The following is a 16,288-nucleotide window of genomic DNA, read 5'->3' on the forward strand; positions in this document are numbered from 1 at the left end:
TATTCACTCATTCACACACCGACAGCGGGGACATGCCAGGCACCAACCTGCTCATAAAGATCAGTTAGAGGTTCAGTATCTTTCTCAAAGACACTTAAACTGGGCTCAGATTACAGGACTTTTAAAATCTAAAACGATTTGGAAATCTGGTGGCATCACACACTACAGGGTAATCCTATAAGATTGATTATCTTAGACATGCACACACTGCAAGATTTTAGAATATTGGGGAATCTCTCACACACACGCACACACACACACACACGCACACGCACACGCACACACACACACACACACACACACACACACACACACACACACACTACAGGATTGTTGTAGCCACGTAAGATCTACTAAGATTATCATGCTTGCCAGAGCAACGCAGACACAAAACCTCAATGTGCTGTGATCACATGCGGAACAATGGAGCTGGTTAAACTTGAGGTGGCAATGGAGGAATGATTGTGATATGTATGGGAAGACAAATGTTATGCACAGTAAAAAACTAAACTAAAGATTTCAATTTAAAATCCTATACGATTTTGGAATCCTATTGGATTTTTCATTATGGATTATTATCCTAGAATAATTTATCAAATAGGATTGGTCCCAAAATCTTATAGGATTATTTACCCCAATTGGATTTTTAGATAGATTTCTCTATTGGAATCCCACATGGGATTTTTGATTATATTTTTCTATTGGAGTATGACTGCTTCTTCTGCTGCATCTACTGCAGTGGTTTTCAACCCTTTTCATGTCAAGGACCCCAAATTGACACGTATTCTGCGGACCCCCATTTGAAAAGATATACCAGGGACCCCCATAAGAGAAGATTTTTATGGCTCTAGCAGTGATTCTTAGGCATTTATCTCTGGGACCCTAATTTTTATTGTAAAATCAATGTTGATTAAACTCGAGAGTGTACAAATGGAACCAAATGGACCGGAACCCCGAATAGCAGATATACAAGTTCATATGCAGCACCGCTGCACTATGAGCTTGTAGATCTGCTATTTTTGAAAAATCGTTACAATTTCTGCAAACCTTTATATATATATTTTTTTTAAAGCGAACATTTGTAACTCAAATCTTTGCTTCTGGGGGGTCCCTGGAACAAAATATTTGAGATGGGGGTCCGCGGCCAAATACATCATTTTGGGGGTCCTTGACATGATAAAGTTTGAGAACCACTGGTCTAGTTAGTAGCCTACAAGCACAGCCAACTACCGCGAGTAGGCCTACTCAATCCCACTTCAATGAGAGAATGTACGTATGTTGCTACTAGGCTATGAAATCAATATCGTGTTGCCTCGTCACTGAAGCGCACACACACACCCACCCACACGCACACACTCATGCGTGCACTAAACGCACGCACATCGTTGACAGAGCGGTCAAGTTTCGAGCATTATCTTATCCACCTAATCCTGACTTCATCAAGACATTAATAAACGAATGTTCCTAGTTCCTACTGATCAACTACCTTGCCCGCCCTGTTCAGTGGGGGTGGCGTCAAGCGAAACACTTAAATGGAATCAAATAAAAAACTATAATGGCTGCCAAACGTTAATGTAAATATAGACTTAAAGAAAACTAAACAAACCCACCTCTTGACGCAGAAGATCACTTGTTCTCCTGTCAACACTGGACCAGTGTTGCCAGATTTTGCGAGAGAAACAAGCAACCTGGTCTATGGAAACAAGCCCAAAACAAGCGACTAGGCCACATGAACACTTTGAACTAAACATGCTAATTAATTGTAAATAGCCCATCAACAAGCTCGCGACACTTGTGAGCTTGTAGATCTGCTATTTTCAACAGAAAATTTTAACATTTTGAATATTTTCTTTTAACATTTTAACAACAGAAATCTGGTACAGGGGTCCCTGGCACAACATATTTTCAGATGGGGGGGGGGGGGGGTCTGTGGCCAAATACATATTAAGAGGGGGGGGGGGGGTTCCTTGATTTGAAAATGTTTGAGAACCACTGGGTTTAAACAACATTATGAAGCAAGCCCAAATAAGCAAACTTTAGAAACAAGCCCAAAAAAACGCAATCCACAACTACCAATATTTACAAGCAACTTTACAGATTTTATTTGGAATTTGGATATGTCTATGATTGTATTGTATGAATAGTTTAGAAGATGTCCATATTTCAACCATGCAATGGTTTAAAGCAGTGGTTTTCAAAGTGAGATCCGGGGACCCCCAGCGGTCCTTGGGGTGTAGCCTAAGTGCCAAAATCCCATGTCCACTTCAGATGTAGGCCTATCTTCTCTCAATTTATTACTAGCAAAAACAACCAAATAAAAAAGCTTACAAAAGGTAAAATAATTCATCAAATTAAAACGATAATAAAATGTGCATGGGCTTTCCTCAAAAACTGTTCTTCCACTTCTTATTTCCACTGATTACAACACACATAGTGAGACTGACCCACTTTAAGTAGCATATATTATGCACACCGGTTCCCAATTAGAACACCTGATTCCAGTCTACTAATCACTGCAGCTCAATTATAGACAGTTCACACACTGTATAAAATGGTTAAATGGTTGAAAATACAAATAAACTATACAATCTTATTAATACAACATTAAATTGGGGGGTCCCCAATAAAATAAGTTGATGTAGCTTCAGAATCAGCGAGTTTAACCACTGTAACCCTATATACATCAGCTAAGCTCACAACGTATCATATCACGGCCCGTTATGAGTTTGTAGATCACCAATTTTCAAAGAATCATGAAAGAAACATTTTGAATACTTTTCAATAATATTAACAACACAAATCTTGTATGATTGTCTCCTGGCACAAACATATTTTCAGATGGGGGTTTGCAGCCAAGAACATATTATTAAATATACATAACAAATGGTTTAAAATTTAAAAACCTTTCTCAAACTCAAATGACAGTGAGTGCTTTTTAGCTCTATTGCCCACATCCAGTAACATTTCCAGGTGGAAAAACATGTTTCAATAGGATTTCAATAAGATTAAGATAGACAGAAATTATTATAGCAATATTCAGAATCCTCTGAATGCTGGGAGGGGTGTTTCAGACCCAAAATATCCCTGATGATCTTGTAATGTGAGAAGGGCTTTAGACACAAAGTCAGGAGGAGCTGGGGATCGAAACCAGGAACCTTTCGATTCCAAGATCCCAACTCTACCTCTTGAGCCGGCCCCTGCACTGTATGTGTGTATATCTGCATGCAACATGGAACTCAATGGGTGATTATAGTGCGATAGTGATCTGTTGTTGATCCTCTGCCCCGTCCTCATTGCATGCTCGCACACAAAGACGCATGCATTTGCACACACACACACACACACACACACACACACACACACACACACACACACACACACACACACACACACACACACACACACACACACACACACACACACACACACACGCATGAAATATTTATTTACGTCCACATAAACAGAAGTACAAGAATGCCTTGTACAAAGGACATAAACACTGCCAGTGCAGTCAGATAATGGGAGAACAGCAGTTACAAAATACATACAGTATAAGGCAGAACATTGTTACATACAATAATGTTGGCATACTTGTCAAACACAGCAACAATCATGGGTAAAGGAAACAACGCCTCCTCCAAATTGAGCGGCTTCCTATAATAGCTGATATTGAGCAGTACCTTGCTAATTGTTTGACCCTCCTTTTGGAGAGGCCGGCCATTTGAAGGGCCCTCACAACCAACTTACACACGTGCCCTAGGCTACCAAAGATAAAAACCAAAAGTTTACATCTGTAGCCTCGCTGAGAGATGGTTCGCTCTAGCTGATGATATTTTAGCACTTTGGTTAGAGAGGCTTCCTCTAAGCTGTAATCAAAAGTACAGCCGACCTCGAGAATGAACACCTCCCTATGGTTTTCATTAACAACAATGGCATCAGGGGTGTTAGCTGAAATGTTAGAGAACACAGAATCATCATTACACAGGCTAAACATGCTCAGCTTCACAGTAGAATGCTTATACAGCATGATAGAGGACCTGAAAATAGAAGAGATATCTTTTGATATCAAATCCACTATTCTGTCATGCCTACTTATGTAAAGTCCCCTGTATACATGGCACCCATTTAAGATGTGGGACATGGTTTCAGCTATTTGTTCATGACCATGATGTATGCAGTGAGGAGCATGGTTGCCTGGAAACCAGATGGAGAGGTTACGCACACGCACACGCACACGCACACGCACACACACACACACACACACACACACACACACACACACACACACACACACACACACACACACACACACACACACACACACACACACACGTTCTTGTGTTTGACGTACATGGCCCAGACATGTCGATCAAACAGACCAGGTGGGTCTGGGACCGTGTAGTTTCTTGAGCACCTCCTCTTTTTGCATTCTTCGTATGGAATGGAAATTAAATTGTTGCGGACACACAAGTTAATTTGAACTGAAAACTGTCAACTCCAAGAGAAGAAGAAGAGATCAACTATATGATTCCCTTTTGGAATTTAACTCTGCGAGTGTACAAGTGCAACGAAATGGACCCATTTGCAAACACTCGCCAAGTTACAAATGCATAAAATAACGCTGAGGACTGTATGCTTCGAAAGGTCCACATTTCCTGCACAATATTTGAGAGATTTATTGAAAATTTACTGTAAAAATAAGTTAATTGGATACAATACATTTCAAACATGCATTATCTCTAAAATACTGCTTTGAAGTACAGTACATGAAATATAGCCTGAATTGATTGAATTGCATCATAGATGGAGCAGATGAGAAGGTCATGCAAGAATACATTCTATCACACTAGTCTATTACAATGTTCTTCATACAAATTATTGTTTATTTCGCCTTTGTTTGCCGTAGCCACAGTCCTCCATTTCAATGCTGCCTGATTAAAATGTAATTTGGAGAGTTTAATTGGAGGACATCTGTTATCTGCATAACACACATTATTATTCAAAAAACACCAACAACGTAACACATGGGGATACTGCACAAAAGATAAATCAATGTATGGAAATTAGCTAATAAAAAAAGAAAAAACATGAACCTTGTTCAACAAATGTATACCTTTGATGCACGAAAGTGAAAAAAAATAATAATAAAAAACATCAACGGTAAAATCCCTCCAGGGACTTTAGTCGGAGCTGGTGAAACATGAGGCCTGTGCAACCTTTGTGTATTCACTGCTGGGCAGCCCAAACCCCAAAGCTTCAAATCCGTCCAAAATTTCACTCCCAAATAGGCCTCATGCCTGGAAACCAGTGGGGAATTACTTAGGTAATCAAGTGACAAGCATGAAAGCAGAGCAACGAGCAGGAAAACAAGTAAACCTGGACCAATTCTCAGTCATTCAAATGTTTGTTTCTCTACCAAATAAACAGTTAATGGCAAATAAAAAGATACTGCTTTTTTTGCTTTGCTTCAAGAATGAAGAAGATAAAGAAAAGAGTCAACATTGCACAGCTGGGATAATCCCCAAGTAGCCAGGAGAGAGAACTTAATGTTCTTTTGGAACATTGGAGCCTATTTATTTTTCTTTGTATAAAGTTATTTAACCACTTAAGCCCTATATACTTTGTCGTATGACAAATAGTGAAAATAGTCGATTTACAAGCTTGCGACGTGCTACGATGCCATGTGACCAGCAGGACCGATACACACACAGCAGGACCGATACTAACACATCCAATCACACACACACACACACACACACACACACACACACACACACACACACACACACACACACACACACACACACACACACACACACACACACACACTTTGGACTACACTTTTCAGGAGGCCAAAGGGGGAGGTAATTATCACTTCTCCCTTAGACAGGCGACCCCAATGGAAATAAGACCGCAAGCACTTTTTTGGTGTTATCCTTTTAGACCAAGTGTTTGACTGTACTCGTGCTGTTTTGCATTTTTGCCTAATAAAATATTCAATCAAACTAATGTGTGCATATTTAAACACATTTCACGGTTGGCGCAAGTGACTACATGTCTGGGAACAGGCTCTGTGTGTGTGTTTAACTGTAGGCCCAGGTTTCCAGAGGGTGGCATACCTGTTTCCTGTTAATTTTCCGACAACTTAATTTGATTTGAACAGGAAACACGCATAAAGGTGTCATTTGTCTTGCCCATTCAAAATCTGCTGCAGAGCCAATCTTACAAAGCTAAGGGACAATGAACCAGAAATGGGTATGTCACCTTCTGGAAGCCTGGGACTACAGTTATGTACAGAGCTGATATTATGAGGAGGAGGACAAGAATGAATGAATGAAGAATTGAAACACATCTTCCCCTGTATAATGTACTTCACACTGAGATGAAAAGAACTACATGCACAATTTCTTATATACATGACAACCGGAGGGGAAAAGATGCATCTCGCATACAGTGAAGAGCCTTTTAGGGTGAGCTCTCAAGACACCGCAGAAGTTTTATGTCAGATTATCACATCCTGGGGTGCTCCCTGTAGTGCAGCAGTAAGATACGTGTCCGCCTAGGGATTTGAATCCGCCGGGGTGAATACGGTTTGGTACATTTATATTTATACATAGGTATTGCATAACCAGAGGGGCATGCTCCCCCAACAGGCATTGTTCCCAACAGGCATCGGCCTTGTAATGAATGACTACATTGGGAGAAAAAAAAAACAGGTAAAAATAACTGGCTACTCTAAATGTTGAGAAAAAAAGAAGAAATAAATATATTTTCAAATCCTCCACTATCAAACAATGGGATTCAGGGAAAAAAAATACATATCCTCCATTATCGAACAATAGGATTCAGGTAGAAATTAAATAAAAGGCTCTTTAAGAAACAGTCCTAAACGTATGCCTAATATTGCCTATGAAAAATAAAATAAATAGGAAATCATGTTTACATTCCTTATCCTCATCCACCCACCCAGAAGATCAAGGGAGGTGGTAAAGTGCATAAAGGCATGACGGTACGATCCACCAGTCTAATTTAAACTTTATCCAGCATTAAAAATAATGTACCTGGGTCACAGAGACCAAAGATTCAACCACTCCAGCCCATCATGTCATTTCCATCTGGTCAATACTAATATCGTGGTAAAACCTCCACCTTCCCATTCTCTCCTGGCTAATTTCCATAGACGGAGTCAGGTCAATCTCCTCATCATCCCCTTCATTAAAGACCTCTATCAGACAAACGTGGATCAATGGCTTATATAGGAGAGCTTGATAGGGGTCAGACAGGACGTTGAACCTCTCTTGTACGTGGAGAATGAGTTGGATTTGACAGTTGATGTGGTCGGTAGGGGGTGGGGGGGGACATGATTATTCAAATCACTACCTGGAAGGGCAAGACAATTTAATTACAATTCAGGAGACTGAACTTAAATTGAAACGCAGAGACGCTGAAAAGGATGTCAGCGGTGTGTGCCTTGCGTAATCAAATCTAAACCGCTGTGCGTCATCATGGCGTGTGGCCATTATTATGAGGTCATGGGACATGCAGTGTAACCAGGTAGACAATGTAGGCTAATTTATGAGGGGAAATGAACTGCAGCATGCATGAATGAATGAATGAATGAATGAATGAATGAATGAATGAATGAATGTCGAAGCTGCCAGAGGGCTGCTCAATTATATTTTCGAGCATCAGCACCTGTGCCAAGCAACCAGCTCTCAAATCGATAATGGCACACGCAATCTGGGAAGAAAGACCGTTACAGTGCTTTTTAGAGCCTTTTGGCCGTAGATCCGAAGCTGAAAAATAGATGGTCAAAATTGAATTGGAGTAAAATACACATCAAACTTCACTTGAAAATCAATTTCTGTGGACGTTAAGGGCCTTTTTAACAACAGCAGTGTGTTTGATTTATATTTAGGACATGTTAATAAGGAGAGTTTCCAGCCAGATTGCTCTGCTTCACGGGCTAGATTGAAGTAGACATTGAAGGGGACGTAATGGGATGGAGGGAGAGGGGATAGCACGGACTCAAACCCTCAACCTGCTGAACACGTAATAATCTAGCATGCGCTACCCCAACATCTCATGCAAGACTGGACACCATAAGGCAGAGATCATGACAATGGAACAAAAGAGAACTACTTTAACCACTTAAGCCCTATACTGTATACTTAATCGTATGACAAATAGCGAAAATGGGGAAGACAGGGTTAATGTGGCAAAAATAAACATAGTGTGTAAGTGCTAAAAGGAAAAGACTCTCCATACTCACATATAGTCCACTATATTTATAATCCCCTCTCACTATAATCAGCTATGAAGTGCAATAATAGTAATTAACAGCAGAGTAGTGTGCAAGTCTTTTTTTGGTTTTGTTTGTTTTTTCTTTACAGATGAGCTCAAGTCTACTGCATACAATTCAATATATAATTAGTAGGGTGTAGTGAATGAGTGAATGATCCAGCCTAAAGTCTAAAAGCCCTGCTAGTGTGGATCCTAGAGGCCGTGAGCTCAGTGATTTGAACCAACTCCCCGAAATTGCCATCTTCGGATCCCTGCCTTCTCTCTAGCTGGGCTAGAAATGTGAGAGTCAGAAAACCTGAAGTAAAATATAAAAAAAAGAGCCCCCCCTACCACCCCCACCCCCCTTTGACACACCAAGCGTTTGATTAAGTGTCTCCTCTGCTTAGGTTCTTGCTTGAATTATTCGGGCCATAACTCGCCTCCCTCCAGTGTGCATTATGAAATTAGCTGCTGGGAGCCGCATACCTGCTCCGGCGCCCCTCTAAGAGTAAATCCACGTGGTAAAGCCAATCCTGGAGCTGACCCCACAGACACGCCGTAAAGACTCCATAAACAGAGTGCTGGCCATGCTGTTTTAACCACACTCCACCCAAACCACCAGCAAAGCCCTCACGTAGAAGGTAAATGTGTGTGTGTGACTGTGTGTGTGTGTGTGTGTGTGTGTGTGTGTGTGTGTGTGTGTGTGTGTGTGTGTGTGTGTGTGTGTGTGTGTGTGTGTGTGGTTGCGTGCGTGCGTGCGTGCGTGCGTGCGTGCGTGCGTGCGTGCGTGCGTGTGTGCGTGCGTGTGTGTGTTCGGGTGGGGGGGGGATTATAAATGTGAAACGGTTTCAAAAACGCGGGCTCAGCAAGACCTGACGAACGCTAATTACTGCTATGTTCTTTTAAGATGGCTGACTCTGTGTGCTTTTAATACCACTCCATTCAGACCATGTTTATGGGTTACGTTGGCTCGTGTTGAAAAGTTTACCGGGGTTGTAGGTGATAACCGGGAGGTGTTCAGAAAGTGCTTGTGTAGTCCACTGCCTATACCTCTTTTGTGCCAGTACCCGGGTGTGCTTGGCACTGTGCATCATCAGCTAAACAGGCGTAGAGGGACCTTGCTGGGGCTGCACCCCAGGGACTACAACTCTGTGTGTGTTTTTTTGTGTGTGTGTGCGCGTGTGCGTGTGCTTGTGCGTGTGTGTGTGTGTGTGTGTGTGTGTGTGTGTGTGTGTGTGTGTGTGTGTGTATGAATCGTTGGTCATGCTGCACTCCAGTGGGACATTATTGTTTTAATCTATTCATGTGTACATTCAGAATGTAGATCGTGCTTTTATCCTACTTTAATCATATTTAATAAATACTGTAAATATTCACACATTTCAGTTTTCAGTGGGGGAAGTAAACATGACATGGCCTGAAAAAAGGTAACATTTAATGCTAGTTTTACAAGTACTACTGTATTTCTCAGTGGTTGAAGTGAAAAGTAGCTAAATAAAAGTGCACATACAGTATGAATAGGGTTTATGAAAGATTGAAGCTGCCAGTCAGTGAGAGACAGACAACCCAACAACTGATAGCAGAGCGAGAGAGAGAGAGTTTATTTTTTCCTGCCTCTAATTGGCTATGGAGGTCATGAGACAGGGAGTGTGACATTCGTACAGAGGTAGTGCTAAAAACTGCACTGTTTGCGAATCCATGTGTTTGCAGGGACATTACAGCTGTATCATAAACCTCTGAAGGTCTGTGTGTGTCTATATATATACATATATATATATACATATATATATATATATATATATATATATATATATATATATATATATATATATATATATATATGTACGTATGTGCGTGCGTGCGTGTGTGTGTGTGTGTATATGTAATCCCCTGCATCCCCATGCCAGGGACACCTTGACTTAGCCTGCTGTATACTGTCACCACTCTGCATGCACAGCCACCACCACTTTGAGTACACAATTACATCCGGATTTACAGTGGCGCTCAACAGGGAAACAATATAATTTGCTGCTGCGATCCACCACCGCCCTCCCACAAAACCACACATAAACAAAGCCTACAGTAGCATCAATGCAGAGGTGCAAATCTTTTGTCCAATCTAGATCTGTGCGAAGCGACTGTAATCTCAGGAGAGAACTCTATTCAGTGCGGTTTTGAAATGATACAGATATGGGAACCATAATGACTCAAAGTGAGGATCAAATTAAACCACATTTATGCCTTCCTGACTGTCAATCCAACAACAAAGCTACACAATATCTGATATCACCTATCCCTTGAGTGTGAATTCTAAACAACGTTTTTGTGTGTGTCTATATGTTTCTTATGTGTTTGTGTATATGTGCTTGTGGGTGCACTTTTGAGCGTCACATGTGTATGGCCATACAGTATGTGCATGCCAGTAAGTGCCTCCTTTGAGAACAGATAAGCCCTCACGCCCAATAGATCCTCCCAGCATCACTATTTGTCTCTTGACATGTCAGCGCATATGCATGCGTTGACCGCATCATATCCGAATTAACCTCAAGATGGCCACCATTAAAATGGAAATGGGCGAGCTCAGCGCTCCGGCTCACCTCCATACATTAGGCTAATGCCTGGGCTGAGGCCATTACAGACAAGCCAAATGCAGCGGAAGGCACCGGTGAATAGTCTTCCTAACCACACTTAGCCCTCGCCCAGTGCCTGTTGTTTCCACAGGATTGAACTGTCAATAATGCGCTCTGAGAGAAGGGTAGGCGAATGTGTCTTTGTCGGTGCACGATGCATCAAGATGAGGCATGAGAGCGATGCACTGTGCATTCAGGGAGGGTAAATGCTTTAAGCCTGACTTATACTTCACCGTACGATAGTGTTGTGTGCCCAAAATAGCCAATTTACACTCTGAATACCCTAGCTTAGGTAGCACATCTGATTAGCCATGCAGCAAGCTAGGAGGGACACAGTGAATGATTAAGTGGTGGACCTCGGGTTATTTACCTTCTCCCCGAGTCGCCTGTCTCCCTTCCTGTGGCAGAGATAATCAGGAGAGGACAGCTAGGATAGAGGAGGTTGCATGCATGCGTGGAAGAAGCCCCCAGCATGGACACGTATACAGCACACACAGACTCGAATGCACCCACGCTCACACACCGGCCACATGCTGGCATGCGCTGACAAAGCTACGGAACATATGTACAAAAGTATAGCAGGGACCGGGTGTGTTTACAGCAGCGCTGACAGCCCGGCACACATTTCTACGTTAACAAGACCTCGCAAGAGATTTGTCCTCCCAGGTCCCATGACACCTTCTACTGTGCGCCAATTACACCCTGCCATATCTGTAGCGTCTTCAAGCTCTGAAGATCTGTTGATGCCTGTAGCGACCCACAAAACGTACATACTGTACACACACACACACATACACACACACACACACACACACAGCAACGTTGTGGGAAGGCGGGAAACATGCACCACTCGCAAACAGAAACATACAGTAACAAAAGACACATTGACAGAAGATCACACATTCACGCACACACAAATGTGCACACACACTCCCACAAATGTGCAAAGGTGCAAACGGAAAATGCAGACTTGTATGTGTGCACGCTCGTCTGCGCACACACATTGTACTTTCTGCGTAGACCTATTTCATCCCGCGGGTGATATTCAGTTTTCAGCTTAAGTGTCTTGCTCAGGGACACCTCGACACATTGCCCGGGGCCGTGAATCGAACCTGAGACGTTCTGCTTCCCAGACGGGCTCTCTACACGCCATCTCTAGCCGCCATCCTTTGAATTTCTATACTTTGAGCTTTCGGTTCTAAGTAGAACGACACAGTGGATGTGGGATTGGGTGAGAGGGGGAGATCTGTGTGGCAGGAAGAGAGGAAGGCGGGATGGATGCTATCAGCAGCAGGGCGGATAATAACATCCAACCACAGTGTGTCCATCATAACACTGTTGCCTTCCCAAGACTAGAATCCCCCCCCCCCACGAGCCTTCCTGCTTACTACAGTCACACACACACACACACACACACACACACACACACACACACACACACACACACACACACACACACACACACACACACACACACACACACACACACACACACACACACACACACACACACACACACACACACACACACACACACACACACACACACACACCAGTGAGGGTTAACAGTGGAGTGTGTGTTCTCTCAGACAGAGAGGAAGAGAAGGGGGAGGGGGCAGCATCAACCAGCAGCATGCTCAGGCTCACCAAAAGGTATGTAGCATTGATTCTACCCTGTTCCACTTCCAACAAACCTAAACATATGATGGCACACATTATATAACATAGTAATGGCGCAAAACTGTACAGCACCCATAACACTAGCAGTAGACAACATATCCAGTACGCTACAATGTTCTCTTTCCAATGCGCAAGTCAGTTTTCCTCACTAACGTAATTTACTAAAACATGTTTCAACTCATCTGTCGTCTAAACGACGATTTCTGTGCTCTGCCCTCTGGCATGTTGGCATTATCATATAGTTACTTATTTACTCAGCCACCCTCATGTCCAGGCAACAAGCTGATCGAAAGGAAAACAGCACATTCAGTGATAAAGATTATGATTGATGATCTTTACTTTCAGACAGAAGCTTGTCTTTGTGGGGGAGTTATTCAGCCCTGGTCCAAACAGACCTCCCACACACCACACTGTGAGCCTGCAACTGTGCGCGTGAGCGCGTGTTGTGCGTGCGTGCACATGTGAGATTAAGATAGAGAAAAGAGAGAAAGAGGGAGGCGAGAGGAAGGAGAGAAGATGGAAGGAGTTGAATTAGGCCCGTTCAGTATCCCATCATGGAGGCTACATGCTGTTCCCATGACAACGGGAATAAAGGCTAATGCACACTCATACACGCAAGACAAATCCCCCCTTTTCCCCAATTATTAAAGACTGCTTGAGGCCTGCCAGTCCTGAGTCTGCCCCCCCCCCCCCACACACACACACACACACAAAAAGTCAGTTATCACCTTAGTCTCCCTCTCTCTTCGTCTCTAGTGAATCACACTGTCATCTCTCTCCAGATGGCCGGAGCTCTATCATTGTTCTTTGTCACAGCACTGATCTCTCCTCTCTCTCTCTCTCTCTCTCTCTCTCTCTCTCTCTCTCTCTCTCTCTCTCTCTCTCTCTCTCTCTGCACCACTGACAGTCAGGTACTTTGAGGTTATGAAGAGTGAGCCAGCATTGGAGTGTCCATGTTGTTTTGGAAATGTAATCCCATTCTCATCCAATCATGAAACTCAAAAGATCTTTACACAACGAAGGCGTGACAAATTAACGAAACTAAAATGAATATAGTTGATGCCTCGTTCATCCAGAAAAATCTGCCTTCTTCTGAATAAATTATTTTGCTAAATTTATTGCCGCTTAATAAGTACATTCGGTAATCAGTTCACACAGAAAAAAAGAAGAGAGAGAGAGAGAGAGAGAGAGAGAGAGAGAGAGAGAGAGAGAGAGAGAGAGAGAGAGAGAGAGAGAGAGAGAGAAAATACACCACTAGTGTGTAAGTACCTTAATAGTCCAGCCAATTTGTATTTTGACCCAGGGACAATTGCAATAAGAATCATTCAAGGTTTTATGTGATCCCTAGGGTCATCCAAATACCATAATCAAAAGTTTACCATTATATACTTAGTTGATCATCAAGGTAAATTCAGGGGTTGGAATTTGGGGCCTTCGTGTCTCAGCATCACACAAGGAAGTGCATATCTCTGCTTCTGAACATGCTATTTTTAGGTTGTTCTTTCACAGACAACCATCTCAGATATGACCTGTTCTCAATGTATATGTGCACATTGCAGTCAAGCAAACTAGGTTATAAAACAATTTATCGTCAAGCAGACTCAGGACTGTATGCACTGAGGACTACAATTTTGGCAACTCATCCCAATTTTGTGCCAACATAATCATGCATATCTCAGCTCTGTGCACAGGCATGCTCAATGATTTGACATACAAGTTGTGTCCGGGGGTGGCAATGGCATCATGTTTGTCAGGGTGAGGATCCCAATTTCCAGTTCTCTCTAGACTAGATCAATTATCTATACAGCTAAAGTGAAGCTGTTCAGATCATCCACTATGGCTGTCTCTTCTACATCCAAACTCTGGGCTACGATTTGGAGTATTTCACATACATTTAAGTCAATGTTGAAGTGGCAGCCATATTACTGTCATACAGACCTGAAGCTTCTGCTAGTTCCTCTGGTAAGCCTTTGGCATGGCCTGTGGATTCTCCATCTGATGGTCAGAAACTGGTTCATGTGGAGCTGTCTGACTTACTGTATCCTTGCTCTCATCATCAGTGATACCATCTTAAGCATGGCTGGACTGGGACCAAAATTCAGTCCTGGCATTTTGGGGGAGCGCGTTTCACATAGGCCACCACCTAGGTTGCACATGAACTCTGCAGCCGCATTGAGGCCACTGCTGCAAAGCATCCCAGCCCAAACATTAACGTAACTAGAAATTGGGCCGCGCAACCCGGAAATGACCACCACCGGGCATATGCCCGGCACGCCAAATGGCCAGTCCGCCCCTGATCTTAAGTCAACTCATTCCTCCATGTCTACTGCATAGCTTGCTGCATGTGACGGCCATAGCCCCGGAAATGTCTTTCCCATAGAGCATTTTGGGCACTGTATTTGGTGCGCACATTAATTTGAGAGGTTCTTCCAAGGCAGAGCCTGACATCAAATGACCAATTGTGCCAAGGAAACTCTTGAGCATATGAAATCCAACAAGGCAGAGAACCATATATTTCAATGGACTGTGGGTGCCTCACTTTCGATAAATGCTGAGTGCCAAGCAGGGAGGCATTGGGTACCATTTGTATAGTCTTTTGTATGACTCAGCCAGGGATAGAACCCTGACCTCCCAGTCTGAGGACTCTAACCACAAAGTAAAGGTTAGAATAGTATTGACCTGGTAACGAGCTGCGTGATCATGAATGAACTGAAGGCTTGAATGAATGCAAGTCAGATCTCCTGGATCCATGTCAATAATGAGTCTCATGAGTGATGAAACAAATCCCTCTCAAGCGTATCAAACGTTTCTATCATTAACACCATTAAGACCAGGAAAGCATCTGTCATTTTAGATTTTAACCACTTTGACCATTTCTTATAATTTGGCTGCATTAGATCTGCATTTTTTTGAAAAATCATGAAAATTTGCGCAAATCTTCTGAATATATATATATATATTGTTGTTTTCACAGACCCCCATCTCAAAATATGTTGTTCCAATGACCCCCAGAAGCATTGAGTTAAAAATGTTCGCTATAAAAATATATATATTCAAAGATTTCCACACATTTTCACTATTTTTGAATAGTTAAAATATAGAATAATTATTAGTGGTTACACAGATGCGTTCCCGGTTTTATGATGAGGGTAAATCAAAAACTATTACTACTGCAATTTCTCCTGGGTTGGGACTTATTTTTTTGTTTAAGCTTGACTGGACTATAAAGCCTTACTTATACTTAGTCTTACGATGGTTTCCCATGCTGATAGTTTCCCATGCTGAAAATAGTCGACTACAAGCTCACAACATGTCGCATTGGCTATTTCCATTGCGGGACCCCTTTAACTTTGTGCAGGAGATACTTTCCTCTGTCTTGGCTCTAGAGTCTGACCGAAAGGTGCACCAATCAATGGCAGTAATACTAGCAGTACTAATGCAATAATTGATGCGCTAAGCATCTGAGATGATCACCCTGGACAAATGTATTGATCCGTGATCCATGTGCATGTAATGTGCGTGTGCATATGTGCATGATAGCGTGCGAGTGTGAGTGTGTGTAGGCATGTTTGTCTCTCTCTCTGAACATCCCTAGCGTGTGCTCTTGATCTAAAGGTCAGGTCACGGCTGTCCCAACAGGACCGTTCAATCTGTCAGTGAGACACAGACCACCGCGGATGAGCAGCCCCGATCAA

At 42.6% G+C, this 16,288-nt stretch overlaps 1 protein-coding gene across 1 annotated transcript in view; it reads right to left on the reverse strand.

Annotated features, from left to right (window-relative positions):
• csmd2 (CUB and Sushi multiple domains 2) overlaps window positions 1-16,288 on the reverse strand; it is a gene marked incomplete at both ends in the record, with an annotated part of 366,782 nt that overhangs the window by 337,785 nt on the left and 12,709 nt on the right. The gene's annotated exons all lie outside the window — the stretch shown is intronic.

This window comes from Gymnoscopelus microlampas (genome assembly GCF_963454915.1).
Source record: "Gymnoscopelus microlampas genome assembly, chromosome: 15".
Classification (NCBI taxonomy): domain Eukaryota; kingdom Metazoa; phylum Chordata; class Actinopteri; order Myctophiformes; family Myctophidae; genus Gymnoscopelus; species Gymnoscopelus microlampas.